The sequence below is a fragment of the Onychostoma macrolepis genome, chromosome 22 (genome assembly GCF_012432095.1).
Source record: "Onychostoma macrolepis isolate SWU-2019 chromosome 22, ASM1243209v1, whole genome shotgun sequence".
In the NCBI taxonomy this organism is placed as follows: Eukaryota; Metazoa; Chordata; class Actinopteri; order Cypriniformes; family Cyprinidae; genus Onychostoma; species Onychostoma macrolepis.
In genome coordinates this window covers 32,897,268-32,905,393 of record NC_081176.1, presented here as the reverse complement: position 1 = coordinate 32,905,393, position 8,126 = coordinate 32,897,268, and the positions used below count along the sequence as shown (strand labels likewise).

General features: G+C 36.6%; 1 pseudogene; it reads right to left on the bottom strand.

The window, feature by feature from the left end:
• LOC131529976 (NACHT, LRR and PYD domains-containing protein 3-like) overlaps positions 1-8,126 on the bottom strand; it is a 540,773-nt pseudogene that overhangs the window by 29,751 nt on the left and 502,896 nt on the right.

Sequence of the window (8,126 nt, the reverse complement as noted above, 5' to 3'; positions counted from 1 at the left end):
ACAGGAAACTTTCTGCATGTTTAGATTTTCAAAAAATTTAATTCTGTGTGATTTATTAGCTTGTTTACCCTCCATTTAGGTCTCCACCGTGACACGAGTCCCCATGAGTCTGTGTGTATTTGCTTGTGGTGTTCCTCATTTTTAAATGAATACATGCTAAGTGAATAAATGTACATATTTTGTTATTTAATTTTATGTAATTCCCTCTTTTTTTCAATGAACAGCCTACACAGAATCTCACAACAACTGTGGTAATAACAGGAGACCCATTTGGTGAGAGCAGCACTGCAGATTCTCCTGATGGTGAGGAGCTACATGCTGATGAACCTGCCAACATGAGTTTACCTTACTATGAGTGCCTATTCAACATTATACAGAAAAGCAATTAAAAGTACACTGAAGTGCACTATTTTTCTACAGTGTCTGTTGGAGGAGATCATGGACCCTTTTCACAAGACTGATGATGCATTTCAGCGGTCATCAGCATCGTAAATCCTCGATTTAAAAAAAAAAAAATGTATATATATATTTTGATTTTTTTTAAATTATGTACATTTATAACACTATACTTTGTATTATATCACATTTGTATCAAATTACAAAAAAAACTAGTTAACGCAAACGCAAGGGTGTTTCTAACGCAGTGTCTGTGGGAGGGACGGTAAATTTGACATCCTTCTCTCTTCTGACTGCTGTTATCAGTCTCTGCCAATTTTTTTTCCTTTGATTGAAAGTCGTGAAAATGCTATCACAGAGTTTTTCTTTTGAATTTTTTCTGAACTCTAAAATTGAGAATATTGACTGGAGAAGAGCTTGGTTAATTCCTTTTAAATATTGTATTAATAATAAAATAAAAGGAATACACTTCAAAATTCTACATACTATTTACCCTTCTAAATCTTTAATATCAAGATTCTCTGATATTGATGATATATGCTGTTTTTGTAATAATGAGAAAGAGATACTGAATCACTTATTTTTGACTAATGTCGTAAACAAGTTTTGGATTGATTTGGCAGATTTTATATTTAATTTAATGAATATTAATTATTTCTTTACTTTAAAGGATGTTATCTTGTATTATGAAAATAAAAGCAATAAGGATCTAGAACTTATTGTTAACATTTTTATTTTATTAGCAATATTTCACTTACATAAACACAAATTTCTTAATTCATCTCCTATGTTAAATTTGTTTTGTTCTGACTTTGACTTTTATATTTCTTCAGTAAGACTGTTAAAAAACAAAAAAGTCAGTGAAATGTTTAAAATACTATGATTCACTCTTCAATCCCCCTGGTACTTTGTAATATCCTTATTCGTTAAAATTGAATGTGAGCTATGCTTTTTATTTATTTTATTTTATGTGTTTATATTTTGTATTGTTATTATTTGAATATCACCCTTTTCTGCAATAAAAAAAAAGAAAAGAAAAGGACTCGTGAATATTTTAAAAGCAACTCGAGTCTTTTATCCTTAAATACTTATATAACTGATATTCAAAAGGCGGACCGCATCCACACCCAGCATCCATCCGGACCGCGAGTCGTAACAGCAGCAACATTTAAGAGAGCAGGGCGTCAAAACAGCGGAGCGGATCACATAACAAGCGCTCGGGGTCATTTATGGCAAATATCAAGAGGGAAGAAGTGCTATAGATATCACGGCAAAAATCACAGCGCTCAGGTATGTCATTTCAAAGATGCTAAATGCCATAACTGCGGGAAAACTGGCCATATCAAGAGAGCTTGCAGAGGAAAAATGGAAGTTGGAAAAAGAAAACCTTATGCTGAGAAAAATACTAAGTATGTGGAGGCAGAGGACGTTGAATTGACCATGTTTTCGCTGTGAAGTGATAAAACAGCAGAAAGTCATTCACAGAGATGTTTAATGTAAATGGCAAGGAAATTATGATGGAAAATGATACCGGCGCAGCTGTGAGTATTATATCTGAGAAAAAATTCCAAGCTGAGTTCTCAACAGAGCCACTGGAGATCACTAGAGTCACGCTGAAAACATACACAGGAGAGATTATGCCTGTGTTGGGACAATTAAATCCTCTTCAGACTGATTAAATTGTACAAGACTTGGTGCCACGGAGTACATGTAAATCATGGATTGGAGAAAGACTTGTTAATCTGTCATTTTTGTAATTATTGATCTGTATGTTTAATTTTGGCTTTCACTTACATACGTTGCTGTTTAATGGTCTATAAGTGTATATACACTTATAGACCATTAAACAACAACAACGTATGTAACATACATTTGTCTTGATCAGATTCAGTATAATCATTGTATTTGATAATTCACATTTTTATTCTTAAAGGAATCGTTCACCCAAAAATGAAAATTTTCATAATGTACTTTAGGGGTGTGCCCAAAGCTGAATACCTTATTCGGAAAGGCACGGATAATGGCTTTTAAAACAAATAACGGATAATGAATAATTCTGTCCGAATATTCGGCTGAGACTGAAGCACAGTCTGGTGTTTGCTAGATAACAGGTGAGCAGGGGATCAGCACGATATTTTACACAAACCTCTAAAGTTACGCAATAATGAGTGTGTGAAGTGAATGAATTTAAACTTTATGAATGAAAAGAGCGCAAATCAAACACCGCTTGCTGTTGATTCTCCGTGCATCTCTCAGAAATCAGAGTTTGGCAAGAGTAATATCAACTAAAATAATACATCATTCACATTCTATTATTTGTGTATATTTAAAAGGTAGTGATTTAAACCTTAAAGGCTACGATATGATACACGAATGAATGGACTAAGCACAGCGTGATCACCAATCAAACAGCCGCGTTGCACGTCTCTCAAAAACCAAACCAGCTCTCTGTGAAGAGTAGGCTAATAATCAGCTTAGATACAGATACATTTTCTACTAGGCCTACATGTTTGCTTCTTTATCTTTTGATGGTTTGCGTGGCACACGCACATTATTTAGTAAAAACATTATTTAAAAAAAAGACTGCTTAAAGAGTTACGCGTAATGACAAAGTGCGCCTTTAATTAATTCAGTCATGTTCAGATGATTACTAAATGTTTGTCATGAAAGCTCTCTACTTGTATGATCAATTTATTTTTTAGAAATTAATTTTATATTTTAGAACTCTGAATAGAGCAAATAGTCGAAACACAAATATTTTTCCATAGGCTATAGCTACTGTGCTCTTTTTTCCCATAATTTTCCAGACATGCAAGTTACTTAAGTGAAATACTTGTTTAAACTGCGCAGGAACCGGTGAGCCGAAGGAAATCATGTATTGCTGTCAGTGTTGTTCTTGCCTTTTTCCATGCATTTCCTGGAAATTACCTAAATCAATTTCCATATTTGTAAACTGCATAGGAACCCTTACTGTTTTAATTGGGAGATACCTAAATATTTATTTATCGGATCACGAAAGGTCCCCAAAATGGGACTCGAACTCGCGTTCCCTGAAGCATAACCACACTGCATCTCGAAGCACTGCCTATACAAGGGTATCGGCTCCGACTGTAAGAAGATTTTTAAATAAACTTTATAATCATTAAAAAATATATTTTAGTTAAACATAGTATATTTGTTCAGTGATAACTACGAAAAAAAAGAAAGGCTGTAAAACCTTAGACATTTTTTTAATGCTTTATTAATTCAATGCATAAAACCATAGACATAATGGTCTTATCAAGTATAACTGTACGACGTTCCGGTTCAAGCTCCGCCTACTTCCGGTTTTATCCGAATACAGATACAGACACAAATAATGTTGTGATTGTTACAGATACAAATATTAGCTTCGCTGCACACTACTTATGTACTTCCTTACATGTCGTTCCTAACCTGTGTGACCTTCTTTCTTCTGTGAAACACAGTAGATTTTGAATATTGTTGCCAACAGAAGTCTGGGTATCATTGCTTTCCATTTTTTGGACAAAAAACATTTCTCAAAATATCTTCTCTTATGTTCCACAGAAGAAAGTCACACTGTTTTGAAATGACTTGAAGATAAGTAAAGTGACGACAGAGTTTTCTTTTTTGGGTGAACTATCCCTTTAACATGAAATGTTTTTGTTTGGCAGTATTTTCACACAGTTCTTGTGTTCAGTAATATAATAACACTAACTGTAGTTTCTTCAGTTTACAGTGTGGATCCTCCAGTAGAGCAGAGAGCAGCTTCACTCTTGAGTCTCCTGCTGTATTAAGGCTCAGATTCAGTTCTGTCAGGTGTGAGGGGTTTGATCTCAGAGCTGAAATCAGAGCAGCACAGCCTTCCTGTGTAATATCACAGCCGAAAAGACTGCAGAGAAAACACAGAAAAATTAAAGATGAGTTTAGTTCATTCACCGTTTATCACAGACCCATGAATGAGGTGTCAAATCGACCGGTTCATTGAGGAGAAGAGTGCTGTATCTTTTCTAAGCGATCAGACCTACGATGTTCGCACAGCGGACGAAAAAGCAGGCAAAAAAATCCCATAGACTTAAAATGGCGGAATGTTCATGAATTTGAATCTCAACTGTCACTTTCTCTCTCACACACACACACACACACACACACACCCACACGCATGTTGGTATTTTTGTTACGGGGACTCTCCATAGGCGTAATGGTTTTTATACTGTACAAACTGTATGTGCTATTGTCCTACACCAACCCTACACCTAAACCTACCCCTTACAGGAAACTTACACTCCATTCTGTGTGATTTATAAGCGTTTTGAAAAGTAGGGACATGGGGTAATGTCCTGAAAAGTCACCTTCTCCTTGTAATACCTGTCATACCCTTGTCATTATACAAATTTATGTCCTCATTTGTCACAAAAACACACACACACACACACATGGCGTGATGGCGTGAGATAAGAAGCACAACACTTTCGTTGCCCTCTTCTCGTGTGTGAAGCTGTGTGAGAAGAAACGTGACGTCTGCAGTAACTTTTGCTGTGATTTTCTGAAATGTCTTAAATGCTATAAATTACTTTCTTTTTTCTTTTGTTTTGAGCAAAAAGAAAGAAAAAACCCATATGCTACAACATTTTAGCACCTCCAAATCCATGAATATTTCAGAATCTTAGTCATTGTAGGAGCCATGCTTACTATCTAATTTCATTTTTCTATATGTTCATTTAAATATTAGTTTGCTGCTTTATTGTTAATGTTGTTTATTTCTCTGAGTGTGTGCCCTCTTTGGGTGTGAAGGGAAAATGTTTAAAAGGATATGCCACCCCTGACAGGAGAGGGGTGCTGGTGCGAGAGCATACAGTCTTTCGACCGTGCGCACGCAGCTAAGATGGCACGGTGCAACAAGCCTGCGATTAGCCTTTAAGATATTTGTTTGTTTTATGTTGCAATTCAAGCTAATTTTGGTTTAATGAACTTCAGTTATTGTTTCAACAAGTCTTTCTGGATCTATTCATGCTACTTTGCACGCGTCGGATTATTGCATCAGCACCTCCCACAGTGGCCAAGAAACAAGGGACAAAATTGGAAAGTTGAAGCTTGTTTTTACCACTACAGTCATGATATTTTGACTAAAATATGAGGAGTAAATTGACAGTGCAATATATTATTAATGTATATACATATATATACATTAATGAACTGACAATATTATTTAGAAGAAGTATAATAACTTGTAAAACAACAAACAGGAACAACCAGTTCACGGCTCTCTTGTAAGCAGCATATATTGCTAAGAGAATGGCAGTATAATCCAAATGTGTTTATAGAGATTGTGTTTATAGAAAATGGTGAATTTTTTCATGAATTCTGTGTTAGTATTCGAGAAAAACTGTAAAACAGCTTATTAGAAAAAAACATTTGGAAAATTTTTGGGACAAGATTCACAGATTTCAATGTACACTGATTATATAAAACTATACTGTCAGTACATCATAGTTAAATGAAAGTGTTTTATGCATTTATTTCTGTTCAAAAGTATGGAAATTGATTTTCATAAATAAGCTTCAAATAAGCCTATTCTGTATCCTGTGGCTCTCTCTAGTGGACAACATTAATATCACAGCTTTTAGCCTCAGGTTATGTTATCACACAGGCTTTGATAATAAAATAAACTGCATAAATAACTACCTATGAGTGTTTTTTCACTGTTTATAATTCACTTACCAAGAAATATCACCTAAAAATCAAAAGCAAATCATGAAGCCCTATTCAGCGACTATGGCGCTTTTCTCCAAATATATTCACAGTAACCATTTAAATAAAATATTAGAATATAATAAATGTTAATCAGAGCACATGTGAACTTACTGGTAATAATTAATGCATCACGGCACAGTAGACCTTGTTGAAGTTGATAATTGTATGATTAGCAGATGTCTATTATTTCAGAGTTCGGGATTTTTATTTCACGTCATACAGCTGCTCATTACTGGAGCAGTTTTTTGTTGACTACTCTACATGTTCATATCAATAGCCTAATTTATTGATAAATAGTTAATAAATGTTTATACATAGGCCTATTTGACAATGTTTTGTTACTGGTTTGACACATTTTCGTCAAATGTTATCGTCTATTATCTATGTTCATGTGTTGCTATCTACTGAAGCCTTATGATCACAGTCGTAGGGAGACAGATGTGTATAGACCTGTCTCTCTCCTTCCATTCATAGCGAAAACACTTGAACGTGTTGTCTTCAACCAGGTCTCATTGTTTCTTTCACAGAACAACAAACTGGACGCTAAACAGTCAGGTTTCAGGAGTGGCCAATTGAGACTGCGCTTCTCTCGGTCACTGAAGCCCTGCGAATTGCAAAAGCCCATTCCAAATCATCAGTCAAACCTCTACAAATGATTCAGAATGCGGCGGCACGACTGGTCTTCAAGGAACCCAAAAGAGCCCATGTTACACCTCTCTTTATCTCATTGCATTGGCTACCAATCGCAGCTCGCATCAAGTTCAAGACACTGATGCTTACTTATAGAACAACCACAGGCTCAGCACCCGCCTACATGCACTCACTATTAAGAATCTACATCCCCTCCAGAAGTCTGAGATCTGCTAGTGAGCGACGCCTCGTGGTACCATCACAAAGAGGCTCAAAATCACTCTCCAGAACATTCTCGTTCACCATTCCTGGCTGGTGGAATCATCTTCCCACCCATATTCGGAGTGCTGGATCCCTGTCAATCTTCAAGCAACAGCTGAAAACTCATCTCTTTCGACACTACTTGACTTCACCCTACACATAAAAAAAAAAAAAACCTCTTTCTCCTTATTTATTCCTTCCCTTGCTAGCTTGTACTTATTTAAACAATGCCTGAGACGTGCTGTTACAAGCACTTCGTTTGTCGGATTGCCTCTTCAAGATGAATCGCTTCATGTATTCCCCAAATTGTAAGTCGCTTTGGATAAAAGCATCTGCAAAATGACTAAATGTAAATGTAAATGTAATGTGTAATTCAGGTACTGTTATCATGATCACCACCTTAAAGCCTTCCTTGGGGAAAAATAGGAGAAAGACAAATGATTATCAATGTATTTATTCACACGTGTGTTATGCCTTAAGAATACCTTTATAATGTATTATGAAGACGGGCTTCATAGAAAGTGTTACCAAAAATCCTTTCTTTGCTACGTCACAGCCGTGCAGTTTGAGCGCAGCTCCGACATGTGACCATGACGTCTAACGAGTCAAATCTTACGTCTGACGCCTGAATACTGTGGGATTTTTGCCAGACGGCTGGCGGTCGTATACACAACATGATCTCACAGAATTCCGTGTAATGTTCACGGACTTAATTAACCTCCGAATCTGTGGTGGCATCACAGAATCACCGAAAATTCCATGATGGGCTCACAGAAAAAATTCCGTGATGGGCTCACAGAAGTGATACCAATGTAAGTCAGTGACAGGCATCAGCCGTGCTCCACGCACGGAAACCCTTAGCATCAATATGCCGACGCGATACTGGGGAATTTATCGTCATCATTATTGCTCAGAACTGGGTAGGTTTAGGGTAGGGGTGGGGTCAGGTACTCCAGTGAAAGTATAACTGCATCGGAGTCACTCTTTTTACGTGGTCCGATGCAGCGCTGGTGTTGAACCAGTGAATCCGTGCATGGACCACGGCTGATGCCTTCTGTGAGCCCAGCACGGAATTTTCGGCGATT